At 44.4% G+C, this 19,416-nt stretch overlaps 8 non-coding genes and 1 pseudogene across 8 annotated transcripts; all 9 read right to left on the bottom strand.

Moving 5' to 3' along the window:
• Nucleotides 1-3,083: 3,083 nt before the first annotated feature.
• Nucleotides 3,084-3,274, bottom strand: LOC141244947 (U2 spliceosomal RNA). The gene has a single exon (XR_012308840.1). It is a non-coding gene; the product is annotated as a U2 spliceosomal RNA (small nuclear RNA).
• A 1,121-nt stretch (nt 3,275-4,395) lies between these two features.
• LOC141244946 (U2 spliceosomal RNA) lies at nt 4,396-4,586 on the bottom strand. Its single transcript, XR_012308839.1, has one exon. It is a non-coding gene; the product is annotated as a U2 spliceosomal RNA (small nuclear RNA).
• Nucleotides 4,587-5,706: 1,120 nt separating this feature from the next.
• LOC141244959 (U2 spliceosomal RNA) lies at nt 5,707-5,906 on the bottom strand. Its single transcript, XR_012308851.1, has one exon. It is a non-coding gene; the product is annotated as a U2 spliceosomal RNA (small nuclear RNA).
• Nucleotides 5,907-12,299: 6,393 nt separating this feature from the next.
• LOC141244937 (U2 spliceosomal RNA) lies at nt 12,300-12,490 on the bottom strand. Its single transcript, XR_012308831.1, has one exon. It is a non-coding gene; the product is annotated as a U2 spliceosomal RNA (small nuclear RNA).
• Nucleotides 12,491-13,607: 1,117 nt separating this feature from the next.
• Nucleotides 13,608-13,794, bottom strand: LOC141244967 (U2 spliceosomal RNA). The gene has a single exon (XR_012308857.1). It is a non-coding gene; the product is annotated as a U2 spliceosomal RNA (small nuclear RNA).
• Nucleotides 13,795-14,591: 797 nt separating this feature from the next.
• On the bottom strand, nt 14,592-14,683 carry LOC141244972 (U2 spliceosomal RNA; annotated as a pseudogene).
• Nucleotides 14,684-15,805: 1,122 nt separating this feature from the next.
• Nucleotides 15,806-15,996, bottom strand: LOC141244870 (U2 spliceosomal RNA). Its single transcript, XR_012308769.1, has one exon. It is a non-coding gene; the product is annotated as a U2 spliceosomal RNA (small nuclear RNA).
• A 1,118-nt stretch (nt 15,997-17,114) lies between these two features.
• Nucleotides 17,115-17,305, bottom strand: LOC141244869 (U2 spliceosomal RNA). The gene has a single exon (XR_012308768.1). It is a non-coding gene; the product is annotated as a U2 spliceosomal RNA (small nuclear RNA).
• A 1,118-nt stretch (nt 17,306-18,423) lies between these two features.
• LOC141244868 (U2 spliceosomal RNA) lies at nt 18,424-18,614 on the bottom strand. The gene has a single exon (XR_012308767.1). It is a non-coding gene; the product is annotated as a U2 spliceosomal RNA (small nuclear RNA).
• Nucleotides 18,615-19,416: the final 802 nt, after the last annotated feature.

Below are 19,416 nucleotides of genomic sequence, written 5' to 3'. Positions count from 1 at the left end.
TGGACCATGTTTCCACTCTTCCTTATATTTTTTGTAAGAAATCTTATGAGGGATATGACATTCTTGTAAAAAGAAAACAGAAGCTGTAAAACAGGTTAAAAAATGTAAAACAGTAGCTCTTCTGGTCTTGGATCCTATGCCTCTCACATTGAGGGAAACACCACTAATGTCAGCCATCATAACAAATGGTTAGGAAGAAACAAAAACTGGACTTTACCTATCCGATGGACGGATCAGACCACTTGGACTTTCACCAACGCCCTCTTCTGAATCCACCGTTATCAAAGAGTCTTCATCATCGGAGAAGGAACATTCACTTAAATTAAGACCCGACGCTACTGGGGTGTAGCTCGGAAGGATATTGAGAGAAAGGTTACACTGGGTCTCCATAGGCTGACCATTTAGGTCCTCGTCAGGTGGGTCTCCGAGAGGCTCCGCACTCCCCTGCTGACCCGCAGAGGGTCGTAACACAGGGGCAGGCTGCGCACATGGCGGAGCCTCAGAGTCCCCGGAGGCAGCCAGGTTCGGGGCCCCACCTGGGGCAGCAGAGCCCCGGGACCTCGGGATTCCAGAGTCTACACCCCCGTGAGGGGATGTATCCATCTCCTCCCTATTAGCCACCTCCACGGAACCATTATTTTTCTTATTATGAGACCTCACCAAATGCCACGTACCGCCCTCGCTCTCGTGAGACCCAGTGGGAATTTTGGGCTCGGTGTCAGCCATTTGGCGCTCTTTTTTGGCCTTACCGACCGCCCCTTTATGATCTTTCTCAGCCTTCCTTTTAGCCTCCTTATGGTCTTTCAGCCAGCTCCTGGGCTCCTGTGAGTTACCTGTCATTGACTCGGAGGGATTGTTACTAGTCGAAGCGCCCTTATCACCTCCCGAGGCTCCAGGTTGCTGTTCCTCCTCCTGAGGGGTGGTCTGATTGGCCCGTCCATTCCCGGATGTCTTGGACTTCTCCTTTTGTTTTTGTTCATCCTCTCTGAACCTGTGAGGGCAAGAAAAATAGAAATGACCAGGTGTCCGACAAAAAGAGCATTTTTTTTCATTTGGGCACTCCTTTGTGTCATGTTCAGTACTGGCACAATTTCTACAAGTGGCACCACAACTATCCTTAGAGTGCCCATAGAGACCACAATACCTACAAAAAAGTGGCATTCCTGAGAAAAAAAAATCCCCATTAGTTTGCCCTATTTTAAATCGAGCTGGAGGAAGTCTCACACCTCCAGGGAATTTAGGGTCTCTTTCACATTTTACTAAAAACTTCCATTTTGAGGTCCAGATGTTAAACTCATTCAACACTTTCCCAATCAATTTCACACTTTTAAAATAAACTGACAAAAAGGAAATAACCTCTGGTGCCGTTATGAAGGGTGAGAAGATTTTCACAACCACCATCTTTACCTCATCCAGGACGTGCTCGATGATCTGAATCCCTTTTAGACCAGGGCTATTTTCTACCGACTTAACTCTGGACAAAACATCTTTGAAAATACCTTCGCCAGTAAAGGTTACATCATAGTCTCCACGTCGAGGATAATCCTGGATAGAAAGGATTTCGTTGGTTCTGACGTGGAGCAGTTTCTCAAGCACGTCCTGGACTACATATCCCAGATTCCGCATATCGGAACCACCAGCCATAAAGCGGACCCTTATGGTGTTCTTGAGCCTCGCATATAGAGGCACGAGGTTGGGGTCAACCTCCATGGTATGGCGCAACAAAATGCAAATTGCAACCGCCTGCAATCTGCGCCTTCAGAGCTTTGTGATAAAGCACCTGAAGGCTGGGGGATCGCTGCCCGTTACCCTAGGACTAATCCCTCTCCCTAATAGCAGCAGGCAGGTGAAGCCCACCGAAGTGGACGATCCTGCCAGGCCAAGGAGAGGGGTACCTGAGTGACCTTCAACTGAAACCTCCTGCTGTGAAGCACTTGATCTTAGCCAAAAGGCCGAGAAGCGATAACCAGAATTGGTTTCCGACTACGGTGCCACCCAAGGATTCTGAAAAGTCCATTTGTGGAGATGGCCACCTGGACTCCCGTTAAGAAGACATGCTGTCAACCTCTAGATCCCTCACATGCCTGCACTTTTCGGCTTGCTGCTGCTGCAATCCACGCGTTTTAGATCTGCATAACTCCACCTCTTTTAGCACAGTACCCTCAACCCCCGGCTGTTCCCACCCGCCTCAACACCGTTGGAAGGGAGGAGAACCAATTAAGGCGGGGGGGGGGGTGGAACGAGCAGCTGTCTACCCTTAGCAGGAGGGTTGCTGATTAATTACCTCTCCTGCTGCTGCTGCTGCTGCTGGCTGTCCAGCAGCAGACTGAAGGTGGCTGCTGCTGTGCGCAGGTATATAAAGGCTCAGAGCCTATTATGACACGCACAGCCAGCGTTCCATTGCCACATTCCGTCTACTGCAGGCGGGATACCTGGATGGCTGAATGTCACTGAGAAGCTCACAGAGACCGCCATAAGCAACAGTTTAAAAGAATGCCACAGACTAATCAACCAAACTTTTTGGGTTGGTTTCTCTTTTATAGTCTGCAGGCATTAAATGAAAGAAGTCAGTGTTCCAGCAGAGGGAGACAATGTTTCAGAAAAGGCATTGTAGCAAACCAAAAAAGAAATTTTAAGCGCAGCAGAGTAACCAGCTCACATACCTGTTAGCTCAGGTGAGTTTAAAAGGCTGCTGTTGATAACAAGGGCATTTGCTAAATAGATGGTGTGTGTGCAACAATATACTGAAAGGTCAATTATATTGTGCAGCTTATCTCACCACCTGTAGTTATTTAGGTGAAAGCTCCAAAATGCTTGCCTAATATGTCTGTTTATCCAAAAGGAAGTATAGAGGGAGAGCTAGATAGATAGCATTGCATTACATTACATGGCAATGCAATGCACAGTTGCTGAAGTTGAACCAAAATGAGCTTGTCATCTGGCTTCTGCAACTTTTAACATGAAAAATCCAATGAGGAGAAGAAAAGCAAAGCCAAAGAGTCCATCCCAAAATCCGACAAACAAGCCAAATGAACAAAAAGCATTGAATTCAATTCTTTCTGATTTTAGAAACTGCATTAAAGAAGGGGTGCACCGGTCCTGGAGATACTGCAATACCAGGTCAATGTGTGGAGTGGACAGAGCAAGCTCTTTTTCCATCTCCCTGTTCTAAAAATCCATTTAATATATGGTCCCCAGATAGGGGACGTATCAGATATTAAACTGATAAGAACAGATAATACACTTGATCTTAGCCAAAAGGCCGAGAAGCGATAACCAGAATTGGTTTCCGACTACGGTGCCACCCAAGGATTCTGAAAAGTCCATTTGTGGAGATGGCCACCTGGACTCCCGTTAAGAAGACATGCTGTCAACCTCTAGATCCCTCACATGCCTGCACTTTTCGGCTTGCTGCTGCTGCAATCCACGCGTTTTAGATCTGCATAACTCCACCTCTTTTAGCACAGTACCCTCAACCCCCGGCTGTTCCCACCCGCCTCAACACCGTTGGAAGGGAGGAGAACCAATTAAGGCGGGGGGTGGGGGGTGGAACGAGCAGCTGTCTACCCTTAGCAGGAGGGTTGCTGATTAATTACCTCTCCTGCTGCTGCTGCTGCTGCTGGCTGTCCAGCAGCAGACTGAAGGTGGCTGCTGCTGTGCGCAGGTATATAAAGGCTCAGAGCCTATTATGACACGCGCAGCCAGCGTTCCATTGCCACATTCCGTCTACTGCAGGCGGGATACCTGGATGGCTGAATGTCACTGAGAAGCTCACAGAGACCGCCATAAGCAACAGTTTAAAAGAATGCCACAGACTAATCAACCAAACTTTTTGGGTTGGTTTCTCTTTTATAGTCTGCAGGCATTAAATGAAAGAAGTCAGTGTTCCAGCAGAGGGAGACAACGTTTCAGAAAAGGCATTGTAGCAAACCAAAAAAGAAATTTTAAGCGCAGCAGAGTAACCAGCTCACATACCTGTTAGCTCAGGTGAGTTTAAAAGGCTGCTGTTGATAACAAGGGCATTTGCTAAATAGATGGTGTGTGTGCAACAATATACTGAAAGGTCAATTATATTGTGCAGCTTATCTCACCACCTGTAGTTATTTAGGTGAAAGCTCCAAAATGCTTGCCTAATATGTCTGTTTATCCAAAAGGAAGTATAGAGGGAGAGCTAGATAGATAGCATTGCATTACATTACATGGCAATGCAATGCACAGTTGCTGAAGTTGAACCAAAATGAGCTTGTCATCTGGCTTCTGCAACTTTTAACATGAAAAATCCAATGAGGAGAAGAAAAGCAAAGCCAAAGAGTCCATCCCAAAATCCGACAAACAAGCCAAATGAACAAAAAGCATTGAATTCAATTCTTTCTGATTTTAGAAACTGCATTAAAGAAGGGGTGCACCGGTCCTGGAGATACTGCAATACCAGGTCAATGTGTGGAGTGGACAGAGCAAGCTCTTTTTCCATCTCCCTGTTCTAAAAATCCATTTAATATATGGTCCCCAGATAGGGGACGTATCAGATATTAAACTGATAAGAACAGATAATACACTTGATCTTAGCCAAAAGGCCGAGAAGCGATAACCAGAATTTGTTTCCGACTATGGAGCCACCCAAGGATTCTGAAAAGTCCATTTGTGGAGATGGCCACCTGGACTCCCGTTAAGAAGACATGCTGTCAACCTCTAGATCCCTCACATGCCTGCACTTTTCGGCTTGCTGCTGCTGCAATCCACGCGTTTTAGATCTGCATAACTCCACCTCTTTTAGCACAGTACCCTCAACCCCCGGCTGTTCCCACCCGCCTCAACACCGTTGGAAGGGAGGAGAACCAATTAAGGCGGGGGGGGGGGGTGGAACGAGCAGCTGTCTACCCTTAGCAGGAGGGTTGCTGATTAATTACCTCTCCTGCTGCTGCTGCTGCTGCTGGCTGTCCAGCAGCAGACTGAAGGTGGCTGCTGCTGTGCGCAGGTATATAAAGGCTCAGAGCCTATTATGACACGCGCAGCCAGCGTTCCATTGCCACATTCCGTCTACTGCAGGCGGGATACCTGGATGGCTGAATGTCACTGAGAAGCTCACAGAGACCGCCATAAGCAGCAGTTTAAAAGAATGCCACAGACTAATCAACCAAACTTTTTGGGTTGGTTTCTCTTTTATAGTCTGCAGGCATTAAATGAAAGAAGTCAGTGTTCCAGCAGAGGGAGACAACGTTTCAGAAAAGGCATTGTAGCAAACCAAAAAAGAAATTTTAAGCGCAGCAGAGTAACCAGCTCACATACCTGTTAGCTCAGGTGAGTTTAAAAGGCTGCTGTTGATAACAAGGGCATTTGCTAAATAGATGGTGTGTGTGCAACAATATACTGAAAGGTCAATTATATTGTGCAGCTTATCTCACTACCTGTAGTTATTTAGGTGAAAGCTCCAAAATGCTTGCCTAATATGTCTGTTTATCCAAAAGGAAGTATAGAGGGAGAGCTAGATAGATAGCATTGCATTACATTACATGGCAATGCAATGCACAGTTGCTGAAGTTGAACCAAAATGAGCTTGTCATCTGGCTTCTGCAACTTTTAACATGAAAAATCCAATGAGGAGAAGAAAAGCAAAGCCAAAGAGTCCATCCCAAAATCCGACAAACAAGCCAAATGAACAAAAAGCATTGAATTCAATTCTTTCTGATTTTAGAAACTGCATTAAAGAAGGGGTGCACCGGTCCTGGAGATACTGCAATACCAGGTCAATGCGTGGAGTGGACAGAGCAAGCTCTTTTTCCATCTCCCTGTTCTAAAAATCCATTTAATATATGGTCCCCAGATAGGGGACGTATCAGATATTAAACTGATAAGAACAGATTTTTTTTTTTAATTTGGCTATCCCCCACATGGGGATAAAAAACCGTTTATTTAAAATTTAACAAATTACAGAAATAAAACCATTACATCCACATTACACTTTCGGGACTTCAAAGAAAAATAAAAATTCCATCACAGCAAATTTTACAAGACTTCAAATATTCCATAGGTTAAAAAGCCATTTGCCTGCCAACGTTACATTCTTTTTCCTGTCCAATAAATAGTATATGTACATTTCACTTTTACAAAAGGCTAAAACATCATCTACTGGTAACATTTCATGTTTAAAAACAGCAATATTTCTAGCATTCCAGAGCGCTATCTTGGCACAATTCACTATCTTCCACGCCATTATTTTTTGGTCCATTGTTGGGCATTCCAGAAGACCATATAACACTGATGCAAAATTAAAGTCCTTGAGGTCCACCATTTTCTCCAGCAGGGGGATTAGTCTTCTCCAGAACTCTTTAGCAAAAGCACAAGTCCATAAAAGATGCTTCACTGTCTCTTCTTCTTGACAACCTTCTCTTGGGCAGATGGCAGACCTCACAAAACCTCTTCTGTACTGGAATGCCCGGCAAGGAAGACAGTGGTGTGCGCAGCTCCAAGACATGTCTTTCTGTACATTAAAAAGATAAGGGGCGTTAATCATTTTCCATATGTGTACAGTTTTGTCATCATCATAACGTTCAATATCACACAACGTCACATCAGTACTAATTTGTTTGAGTAGTGTCTTGCTGTTACATAGATCCCCTGTCTGTTTCTTATTCAAATTAAAATCAAGAATAATTTTCTTTAAAATCTCATAATGTGCAGGTAGGTTAAAAGCATAAGGAAAGGATAAAACCGTTTCAAACCAACCAAACCTTCTCATGAGAAAACCAGTGTTAAAACGCATAAAATAGGAAAGGTAATTATCTTTAAAAAGGGTTTTAAAACAGAAACAGAAAAAATGTATTAAAAGAAACTTATCTAAAACAGGGAAATCTTTCCCACCTTTAACCTTTGGCTTTGTCACAATTTCTCTTTTGAGTTTCTCCATTTTTGAGCCCCAAAAAAAGGTAAAACATACTTTTGTAATTCGTTTCAACAAATTTGTAGGAGGGGGGAACACCAAACTAAGATATAACAGGATAGGTAATATCACCATTTTTACAATCAGAACTTTACCTTCCATTGACAGCTTTCTCATATTCCACATGCAGATTTTCTGATTAATTTTCTGTGCTGCCGCATCCCAGCTATTAAAACCATTATTAGATTCATTAAAAGAAACACCTAAAATAGTAATGGAATCTGTAACTGCAATTGGTACATCATGTAAACTCATCCCCCCGACATTTAAAATATTACATTTAGTAAGATTAATTTTAAAACCGGAAACTGTACAAAAAGACTGAATTTGGCTTATCGTTTTTTGTATTGAAGGTACATCACATCCAAACACTGCTACATCATCCATATAGCTTACAACTTTAACTTGTAGACCGTTCCCTCCGGGTAAGGGTACTCCACATATTTGCTTATCCCGGCGTATTGTACATAAAAGGGGTTCTATAGCACATATAAAAAGCAGGGGGGACAAAGGGCAACCCTGCTTCACCCCTGATTTTAAAACTACCTCTTTTGTTTTAAAACCATTAACTAAAATCTTACTCGTACAATCATTATAAAAAGCTTTAAGAGACAATAAAAACCCACCCGGAATGCCCATTTTTTCTAAAACTTTAAAAAGATAAAAATGAGACACGCGGTCAAAAGCTTTCTCAAAATCCACCGCTAGGATTGACATCTTTGTCTTTCTGGTTTTTACATCTTCAATACAATCTTTCACCAGGTTTAAATTGTCCCAGATACTACGCCCAGGTACCCCGCATACCTGATTTGCATGAATTACTTTATGTATCACTTTTTTCAACCGATTTGCACAGATCTTAGCCATAATTTTGTAATCACTATTTAAAAGAGTTATCGGCCTCCAGTTTTTAAGATCCGTTTTGTCACCTTTTTTGTATAGTAGTGATACCTCACCTTTCTTCCATGAGTTGAGTAAAACCTTATTATTAAAAACTTCGGAAAACAAATTAAACAAATCATCTTTTAAAATATCATAAAAACTTATATAAAACTCTATGGGGATACCATCAGGGCCGGGCACTTTACCATTTTTAAAACTCTTCATGGTTTCTAAAATCTCTTCCTCACATAGAGGTTGGGATAAAAAACTTTGGGCATCAGCATCTAGGGTGGACTTGATCTCCCCCAGGAAAGTGTGTATTAAATCATGGTCTACAGGTTTTACATTAAAAAGATCATTAAAATAGACATTTACCTTATCCAATATAACGTTGATATTATTATCTCCATCTATGTTATCAATTATTGTTTTCGCCTGTTTGTTTTTCTTAAAAAAATACCTGGAACAAGTCTCATCCTCTTCTACATGTTTTACCTTTGAACGAAAAATCAGTTCTTTTCCTTTTTGTTCCAACCACTTTGAAATTTCTCCTTTAAGACTCAATATATCATTACCTACATCCAGACCATTGTCTTTGAATTTGTACAATGTCTGTAACCTGATATTAAGAAAATTATAGATCTCAAACTTTTCTTTAGCTTTTTGTATGCTTTTCTTAATAAAGAAATCTTTAATGCTTATTTTCATTCTATCCCACCAGGAGCTAAAAGAAATATTGGGGTTTTTCCTTTTTCTACAGTTTACATAAAACTCAATAAAATCCGATAAAATTTGTGGATCTTTTAAAAGGGACACATTCAATTTCCAAGATTTCTTACCACATTTCTTCTTTCCATTAATCCTCACTCTAAAAGATAAAACCTTGTGATCTGAGAGAATATTAGTTAAAACTTCACATTTCACTGGCAGTATTTTTTCTGAACCTAAAACAAAATCTATCCTGGAGCTACATGTAGAATTGCTCCAGGTGAAACCAGCGTCTATAGGGCTATCCTTGTTACATTCTTTATACACATCAGTTAATTTACAATCATTTATAATATTGCTTAACATTCCAGACGTTTTGTCATAATTTCTACTCACGGAACCGGAGCGTCGGCTTTCGCCTTTTAAAATACAATTAAAATCACCTGCCAGTATAAAAGGTTCAGAAATGTTAATAAATAAAGGTAAAATTTCCAGCATATCAGCCCTTTCATTTTTATCAGGTGACCCATAAAAATTTAAAAACTGCCATCTTGTCCCATCAATAAAAGCCTTAACTAAAAGAATACGACCCGGTAAAATATCTTGGATAAAATCAATAGACACATTTCCCTTAAAAAGTATAGCTACCCCGGCTGATCCAGTTGCATTTGATCCAGACCAGACCGATGGACCATGTTTCCACTCTTCCTTATATTTTTTGTAAGAAATCTTATGAGGGATATGACATTCTTGTAAAAAGAAAACAGAAGCTGTAAAACAGGTTAAAAAATGTAAAACAGTAGCTCTTCTGGTCTTGGATCCTATGCCTCTCACATTGAGGGAAACACCACTAATGTCAGCCATCATAACAAATGGTTAGGAAGAAACAAAAACTGGACTTTACCTATCCGATGGACGGATCAGACCACTTGGACTTTCACCAACGCCCTCTTCTGAATCCACCGTTATCAAAGAGTCTTCATCATCGGAGAAGGAACATTCACTTAAATTAAGACCCGACGCTACTGGGGTGTAGCTCGGAAGGATATTGAGAGAAAGGTTACACTGGGTCTCCATAGGCTGACCATTTAGGTCCTCGTCAGGTGGGTCTCCGAGAGGCTCCGCACTCCCCTGCTGACCCGCAGAGGGTCGTAACACAGGGGCAGGCTGCGCACATGGCGGAGCCTCAGAGTCCCCGGAGGCAGCCAGGTTCGGGGCCCCACCTGGGGCAGCAGAGCCCCGGGACCTCGGGATTCCAGAGTCTACACCCCCGTGAGGGGATGTATCCATCTCCTCCCTATTAGCCACCTCCACGGAACCATTATTTTTCTTATTATGAGACCTCACCAAATGCCACGTACCGCCCTCGCTCTCGTGAGACCCAGTGGGAATTTTGGGCTCGGTGTCAGCCATTTGGCGCTCTTTTTTGGCCTTACCGACCGCCCCTTTATGATCTTTCTCAGCCTTCCTTTTAGCCTCCTTATGGTCTTTCAGCCAGCTCCTGGGCTCCTGTGAGTTACCTGTCATTGACTCGGAGGGATTGTTACTAGTCGAAGCGCCCTTATCACCTCCCGAGGCTCCAGGTTGCTGTTCCTCCTCCTGAGGGGTGGTCTGATTGGCCCGTCCATTCCCGGATGTCTTGGACTTCTCCTTTTGTTTTTGTTCATCCTCTCTGAACCTGTGAGGGCAAGAAAAATAGAAATGACCAGGTGTCCGACAAAAAGAGCATTTTTTTTCATTTGGGCACTCCTTTGTGTCATGTTCAGTACTGGCACAATTTCTACAAGTGGCACCACAACTATCCTTAGAGTGCCCATAGAGACCACAATACCTACAAAAAAGTGGCATTCCTGAGAAAAAAAAATCCCCATTAGTTTGCCCTATTTTAAATCGAGCTGGAGGAAGTCTCACACCTCCAGGGAATTTAGGGTCTCTTTCACATTTTACTAAAAACTTCCATTTTGAGGTCCAGATGTTAAACTCATTCAACACTTTCCCAATCAATTTCACACTTTTAAAATAAACTGACAAAAAGGAAATAACCTCTGGTGCCGTTATGAAGGGTGAGAAGATTTTCACAACCACCATCTTTACCTCATCCAGGACGTGCTCGATGATCTGAATCCCTTTTAGACCAGGGCTATTTTCTACCGACTTAACTCTGGACAAAACATCTTTGAAAATACCTTCGCCAGTAAAGGTTACATCATAGTCTCCACGTCGAGGATAATCCTGGATAGAAAGGATTTCGTTGGTTCTGACGTGGAGCAGTTTCTCAAGCACGTCCTGGACTACATATCCCAGATTCCGCATATCGGAACCACCAGCCATAAAGCGGACCCTTATGGTGTTCTTGAGCCTCGCATATAGAGGCACGAGGTTGGGGTCAACCTCCATGGTATGGCGCAACAAAATGCAAATTGCAACCGCCTGCAATCTGCGCCTTCAGAGCTTTGTGATAAAGCACCTGAAGGCTGGGGGATCGCTGCCCGTTACCCTAGGACTAATCCCTCTCCCTAATAGCAGCAGGCAGGTGAAGCCCACCGAAGTGGACGATCCTGCCAGGCCAAGGAGAGGGGTACCTGAGTGACCTTCAACTGAAACCTCCTGCTGTGAAGCACTTGATCTTAGCCAAAAGGCCGAGAAGCGATAACCAGAATTGGTTTCCGACTACGGTGCCACCCAAGGATTCTGAAAAGTCCATTTGTGGAGATGGCCACCTGGACTCCCGTTAAGAAGACATGCTGTCAACCTATAGATCCCTCACATGCCTGCACTTTTCGGCTTGCTGCTGCTGCAATCCACGCGTTTTAGATCTGCATAACTCCACCTCTTTTAGCACAGTACCCTCAACCCCCGGCTGTTCCCACCCGCCTCAACACCGTTGGAAGGGAGGAGAACCAATTAAGGCGGGGGGGGGGGGGTGGAACGAGCAGCTGTCTACCCTTAGCAGGAGGGTTGCTGATTAATTACCTCTCCTGCTGCTGCTGCTGCTGCTGGCTGTCCAGCAGCAGACTGAAGGTGGCTGCTGCTGTGCGCAGGTATATAAAGGCTCAGAGCCTATTATGACACGCGCAGCCAGCGTTCCATTGCCACATTCCGTCTACTGCAGGCGGGATACCTGGATGGCTGAATGTCACTGAGAAGCTCACAGAGACCGCCATAAGCAACAGTTTAAAAGAATGCCACAGACTAATCAACCAAACTTTTTGGGTTGGTTTCTCTTTTATAGTCTGCAGGCATTAAATGAAAGAAGTCAGTGTTCCAGCAGAGGGAGACAACGTTTCAGAAAAGGCATTGTAGCAAACCAAAAAAGAAATTTTAAGCGCAGCAGAGTAACCAGCTCACATACCTGTTAGCTCAGGTGAGTTTAAAAGGCTGCTGTTGATAACAAGGGCATTTGCTAAATAGATGGTGTGTGTGCAACAATATACTGAAAGGTCAATTATATTGTGCAGCTTATCTCACCACCTGTAGTTATTTAGGTGAAAGCTCCAAAATGCTTGCCTAATATGTCTGTTTATCCAAAAGGAAGTATAGAGGGAGAGCTAGATAGATAGCATTGCATTACATTACATGGCAATGCAATGCACAGTTGCTGAAGTTGAACCAAAATGAGCTTGTCATCTGGCTTCTGCAACTTTTAACATGAAAAATCCAATGAGGAGAAGAAAAGCAAAGCCAAAGAGTCCATCCCAAAATCCGACAAACAAGCCAAATGAACAAAAAGCATTGAATTCAATTCTTTCTGATTTTAGAAACTGCATTAAAGAAGGGGTGCACCGGTCCTGGAGATACTGCAATACCAGGTCAATGCGTGGAGTGGACAGAGCAAGCTCTTTTTCCATCTCCCTGTTCTAAAAATCCATTTAATATATGGTCCCCAGATAGGGGACGTATCAGATATTAAACTGATAGGAACAGATACTACACTTGATCTTAGCCAAAAGGCCGAGAAGCGATAACCAGAATTGGTTTCCGACTACGGTGCCACCCAAGGATTCTGAAAAGTCCATTTGTGGAGATGGCCACCTGGACTCCCGTTAAGAAGACATGCTGTCAACCTCTAGATCCCTCACATGCCTGCACTTTTCGGCTTGCTGCTGCTGCAATCCACGCGTTTTAGATCTGCATAACTCCACCTCTTTTAGCACAGTACCCTCAACCCCCGGCTGTTCCCACCCGCCTCAACACCGTTGGAAGGGAGGAGAACCAATTAAGGCGGGGGGGGGTGGAACGAGCAGCTGTCTACCCTTAGCAGGAGGGTTGCTGATTAATTACCTCTCCTGCTGCTGCTGCTGCTGCTGGCTGTCCAGCAGCAGACTGAAGGTGGCTGCTGCTGTGCGCAGGTATATAAAGGCTCAGAGCCTATTATGACACGCGCAGCCAGCGTTCCATTGCCACATTCCGTCTACTGCAGGCGGGATACCTGGATGGCTGAATGTCACTGAGAAGCTCACAGAGACCGCCATAAGCAACAGTTTAAAAGAATGCCACAGACTAATCAACCAAACTTTTTGGGTTGGTTTCTCTTTTATAGTCTGCAGGCATTAAATGAAAGAAGTCAGTGTTCCAGCAGAGGGAGACAACGTTTCAGAAAAGGCATTGTAGCAAACCAAAAAAGAAATTTTAAGCGCAGCAGAGTAACCAGCTCACATACCTGTTAGCTCAGGTGAGTTTAAAAGGCTGCTGTTGATAACAAGGGCATTTGCTAAATAGATGGTGTGTGTGCAACAATATACTGAAAGGTCAATTATATTGTGCAGCTTATCTCACCACCTGTAATTATTTAGGTGAAAGCTCCAAAATGCTTGCCTAATATGTCTGTTTATCCAAAAGGAAGTATAGAGGGAGAGCTAGATAGATAGCATTGCATTACATTACATGGCAATGCATTGCACAGTTGCTGAAGTTGAACCAAAATGAGCTTGTCATCTGGCTTCTGCAACTTTTAACATGAAAAATCCAATGAGGAGAAGAAAAGCAAAGCCAAAGAGTCCATCCCAAAATCCGACAGACAAGCCAAATGAACAAAAAGCATTGAATTCAATTCTTTCTGATTTTAGAAACTGCATTAAAGAAGGGGTGCACCGGTCCTGGAGATACTGCAATACCAGGTCAATGCGTGGAGTGGACAGAGCAAGCTCTTTTTCCATCTCCCTGTTCTAAATATCCATTTAATATATGGTCCCCAGATAGGGGACGTATCAGATATTAAAGTGATAAGAACAGATTTTTTTTTTTTTTTTTTTTTTTGAAAGCCCGAATTCGTGTACAAAACCCGAGTGCGCTTAAAAAAGTGACAAGTGCCACAAAAAAAAGTGCACTAGGATGCTGGTCTTCTTGAAACCCTCTCCAAAAGGAGAAGGGTCCCCCAAACCATTCCCCGTCCCTCCGAGCCAGAAGGCCACAGCGAGGAACAGGGATAAATAGCCACCTCCAGCCGGAGCCAGAGGCGACCCAATCTTACCCCCAGCACCTGCCCGAGTTCTCACCCGAGCAAGGCACTGGGAGCCAAAGACTGTGCTCCCCTCCCGGAAGAGGGGAGCCAACAACGCTCTCCTCCCGAAAGAGGAGAGCCAGGGGGGTTCAGGGGGGAGCGGAACCTGATGGCCACACACTCCCCCCCTAGACCTGCCAAGAGAGGAACCCGTAAGGGAACCGCATCCCGACAAAATCCTAGTAAGGACGTGGACACACGTGAAAAAGTGGACACACAGTGACAAAGAAATTAAATAAATAATGAAGGTTTCACAGTATAATACTGCCCGGACCTTCGACCAGGAATTGAAAAATTCCCCATCCTAAGGCCAGAAGGCCCGGAATAAGGGTGTGTGCGAAGAAAGAAAATTTGAAGTGCTTGTGCAAATGTGCCATAAACTCAAGTGGGGTTCCCAATCCCAGTGAGTTAAGGCACCCCAGGGTCACCACTCCTGGGGCACTTCACACTTCGGGCTTTCGATCTTCCCCGGCCCAATGGCGTCGATCCTGGGGGGCCATGCTTTCCACCAGATGACTATATTAGCCACCTGGCGTACTAACAAGCGCCTAAACCCCAGTGTGCATAATGTATCAATCTACTAGGGCGGCCAACATCCAAAACCGCCTTTTCGAAAGATACTACACTTGATCTTAGCCAAAAGGCCGAGAAGCGATAACCAGAATTGGTTTCCGACTACGGTGCCACCCAAGGATTCTGAAAAGTCCATTTGTGGAGATGGCCACCTGGACTCCCGTTAAGAAGACATGCTGTCAACCTCTAGATCCCTCACATGCCTGCACTTTTCGGCTTGCTGCTGCTGCAATCCACGCGTTTTAGATCTGCATAACTCCACCTCTTTTAGCACAGTACCCTCAACCCCCGGCTGTTCCCACCCGCCTCAACACCGTTGGAAGGGAGGAGAACCAATTAAGGTGGGGGGGGGGGTGGAACGAGCAGCTGTCTACCCTTAGCAGGAGGGTTGCTGATTAATTACCTCTCCTGCTGCTGCTGCTGCTGCTGCTGGCTGTCCAGCAGCAGACTGAAGGTGGCTGCTGCTGTGCGCAGGTATATAAAGGCTCAGAGCCTATTATGACACGCGCAGCCAGCGTTCCATTGCCACATTCCGTCTACTGCAGGCGGGATACCTGGATGGCTGAATGTCACTGAGAAGCTCACAGAGACCGCCATAAGCAACAGTTTAAAAGAATGCCACAGACTAATCAACCAAACTTTTTGGGTTGGTTTCTCTTTTATAGTTTGCAGGCATTAAATGAAAGAAGTCAGTGTTCCAGCAGAGGGAGACAACGTTTCAGAAAAGGCATTGTAGCAAACCAAAAAAGAAATTTTAAGCGCAGCAGAGTAACCAGCTCACATACCTGTTAGCTCAGGTGAGTTTAAAAGGCTGCTGTTGATAACAAGGGCATTTGCTAAATAGATGGTGTGTGTGCAACAATATACTGAAAGGTCAATTATATTGTGCAGCTTATCTCACCACCTGTAGTTATTTAGGTGAAAGCTCCAAAATGCTTGCCTAATATGTCTGTTTATCCAAAAGGAAGTATAGAGGGAGAGCTAGATAGATAGCATTGCATTACATTACATGGCAATGCAATGCACAGTTGCTGAAGTTGAACCAAAATGAGCTTGTCATCTGGCTTCTGCAACTTTTAACATGAAAAATCCAATGAGGAGAAGAAAAGCAAAGCCAAAGAGTACATCCCAAAATCCGACAAACAAGCCAAATGAACAAAAAGCATTGAATTCAATTCTTTCTGATTTTAGAAACTGCATTAAAGAAGGGGTGCACCGGTCCTGGAGATACTGCAATACCAGGTCAATGCGTGGAGTGGACAGAGCAAGCTCTTTTTCCATCTCCCTGTTCTAAAAATCCATTTAATATATGGTCCCCAGATAGGGGACGTATCAGATATTAAACTGATAAGAACAGATACTACACTTGATCTTAGCCAAAAGGCCGAGAAGCGATAACCAGAATTGGTTTCCGACTACGGTGCCACCCAAGGATTCTGAAAAGTCCATTTGTGGAGATGGCCACCTGGACTCCCGTTAAGAAGACATGCTGTCAACCTCTAGATCCCTCACATGCCTGCACTTTTCGGCTTGCTGCTGCTGCAATCCACGCGTTTTAGATCTGCATAACTCCACCTCTTTTAGCACAGTACTCTCAATCCCCGGCTGTTCCCACCCGCCTCAACACCGTTGGAAGGGAGGAGAACCAATTAAGGCGGGGGGGGGGTGGAACGAGCAGCTGTCTACCCTTAGCAGGAGGGTTGCTGATTAATTACCTCTCCTGCTGCTGCTGCTGCTGCTGGCTGTCCAGCAGCAGACTGAAGGTGGCTGCTGCTGTGCGCAGGTATATAAAGGCTCAGAGCCTATTATGACACGCGCAGCCAGCGTTCCATTGCCACATTCCGTCTACTGCAGGCGGGATACCTGGATGGCTGAATGTCACTGAGAAGCTCACAGAGACCGCCATAAGCAACAGTTTAAAAGAATGCCACAGACTAATCAACCAAACTTTTTGGGTTGGTTTCTCTTTTATAGTCTGCAGGCATTAAATGAAAGAAGTCAGTGTTCCAGCAGAGGGAGACAACGTTTCAGAAAAGGCATTGTAGCAAACCAAAAAATAAATTTTAAACGCAGCAGAGTAACCAGCTCACATACCTGTTAGCTCAGGTGAGTTTAAAAGGCTGCTGTTGATAACAAGGGCATTTGCTAAATAGATGGTGTGTGTGCAACAATATACTGAAAGGTCAATTATATTGTGCAGCTTATCTCACCACCTGTAGTTATTTAGGTGAAAGCTCCAAAATGCTTGCCTAATATGTCTGTTTATCCAAAAGGAAGTATAGAGGGAGAGCTAGATAGATAGCATTGCATTACATTACATGGCAATGCAATGCACAGTTGCTGAAGTTGAACCAAAATGAGCTTGTCATCTGGCTTCTGCAACTTTTAACATGAAAAATCCAATGAGGAGAAGAAAAGCAAAGCCAAAGAGTCCATCCCAAAATCCGACAAACAAGCCAAATGAACAAAAAGCATTGAATTCAATTCTTTCTGATTTTAGAAACTGCATTAAAGAAGGGGTGCACCGGTCCTGGAGATACTGCAATACCAGGTCAATGCGTGGAGTGGACAGAGCAAGCTCTTTTTCCATCTCCCTGTTCTAAAAATCCATTTAATATATGGTCCCCAGATAGGGGACGTATCAGATATTAAACTGATAAGAACAGATACTACACTTGATCTTAGCCAAAAGGCCGAGAAGCGATAACCAGAATTGGTTTCCGACTACGGTGCCACCCAAGGATTCTGAAAAGTCCATTTGTGGAGATGGCCACCTGGACTCCCGTTAAGAAGACATGCTGTCAACCTCTAGATCCCTCACATGCCTGCACTTTTCGGCTTGCTGCTGCTGCAATCCACGCGTTTTAGATCTGCATAACTCCACCTCTTTTAGCACAGTACCCTCAACCCCCGGCTGTTCCCACCCGCCTCAACACCGTTGGAAGGGAGGAGAACCAATTAAGGCGGGGGGGGGGTGGAACGAGCAGCTGTCTACCCTTAGCAGGAGGGTTGCTGATTAATTACCTCTCCTGCTGCTGCTGCTGCTGCTGGCTGTCCAGCAGCAGACTGAAGGTGGCTGCTGCTGTGCGCAGGTATATAAAGGCTCAGAGCCTATTATGACACGCGCAGCCAGCGTTCCATTGCCACATTCCGTCTACTGCAGGCGGGATACCTGGATGGCTGAATGTCACTGAGAAGCTCACAGAGACCGCCATAAGCAACAGTTTAAAAGAATGCCACAGACTAATCAACCAAACTTTTTGGGTTGGTTTCTCTTTTATAGTCTGCAGGCATTAAATGAAAGAAGTCAGTGTTCCAGCAGAGGGAGACAACGTTTCAGAAAAGGCATTGTAGCAAACCAAAAAAGAAATTTTAAGCGCAGCAGAGTAACCAGCTCACATACCTGTTAGCTCAGGTGAGTTTAAAAGGCTGCTGTTGATAACAAGGGCATTTGCAAAATAGATGGTGTGTGTGCAACAATATACTGAAAGGTCAATTATATTGTGCAGCTTATCTCACCACCTGTAGTTATTTAGGTGAAAGCTCCAAAATGCTTGCCTAATATGTCTGTTTATCCAAAAGGAAGTATAGAGGGAGAGCTAGATAAATAGCATTGCATTACATTACATGGCAATGCAATGCACAGTTGCTGAAGTTGAACCAAAATGAGCTTGTCATCTGGCTTCTGCAACTTTTAACATGAAAAATCCAATGAGGAGAAGAAAAGCAAAGCCAAAGAGTCCATCCCAAAATCCGACAAACAAGCCAAATGAACAAAAAGCATTGAATTCAATTCTTTCTAATTTTAGTAACTGCATTAAAGAAGGGGTGCACCGGTCCTGGAGATACTGCAATACCAGGTCAATGCGTGGAGTGGACAGAGCAAGCTCTTTTTCCATCTCCCTGTTCTAAAAATCCATTTAATATATGGTCCCCAGATAGGGGACGTATCAGATATTAAACTGATAAGAACAGATACTACACTTGATCTTAGCCAAAAGGCCGAGAAGCGATAACCAGAATTGGTTTCCGACTACGGTGCCACCCAAGGATTCTGAAAAGTCCATTTGTGGAGATGGCCACCTGGACTCCCGTTAAGAAGACATGCTGTCAACCTCTAGATCCCTCACATGCCTGCACTTTTCGGCTTGCTGCTGCTGCAATCCACGCGTTTTAGATCTGCATAACTCCACCTCTTTTAGCACAGTACCCTCAACCCCCGGCTGTTCCCACCCGCCTCAACACCGTTGGAAGGGAGGAGAACCAATTAAGGCGGGGGGGGGGGTGGAACGAGCAGCTGTCTACCCTTAGCAGGAGGGTTGCTGATTAATTACCTCTCCTGCTGCTGCTGCTGCTGCTGGCTGTCCAGCAGCAGACTGAAGGTGGCTGCTGCTGTGCGCAGGTATATAAAGGCTCAGAGCCTATTATGACACGCGCAGCCAGCGTTCCATTGCCACATTCCGTCTACTGCAGGCGGGATACCTGCATGGCTGAATGTCACTGAGAAGCTCACAGAGACCGCCATAAGCAACAGTTTAAAAGAATGCCACAGACTAATCAACCAAACTTTTTGGGTTGGTTTCTCTTTTATAGTCTGCAGGCATTAAATGAAAGAAGTCAGTGTTCCAGCAGAGGGAGACAACGTTTCAGAAAAGGCATTGTAGCAAACCAAAAAAGAAATTTTAAGCGCAGCAGAGTAACCAGCTCACATACCTGTTAGCTCAGGTGAGTTTAAAAGGCTGCTGTTGATAACAAGGGCATTTGCTAAATAGATGGTGTGTGTGCAACAATATACTGAAAGGTCAATTATATTGTG

The sequence above is a fragment of the Phyllobates terribilis genome, unplaced genomic scaffold (assembly GCF_046119375.1).
Source record: "Phyllobates terribilis strain yellow unplaced genomic scaffold, ASM4611937v1 Scaffold_1631__1_contigs__length_240842, whole genome shotgun sequence".
Lineage (NCBI taxonomy): Eukaryota > Metazoa > Chordata > Amphibia > Anura > Dendrobatidae > Phyllobates > Phyllobates terribilis.
Note: the sequence above shows the minus strand (reverse complement) of the source record. Positions and strands in the feature narration are given on the sequence as shown.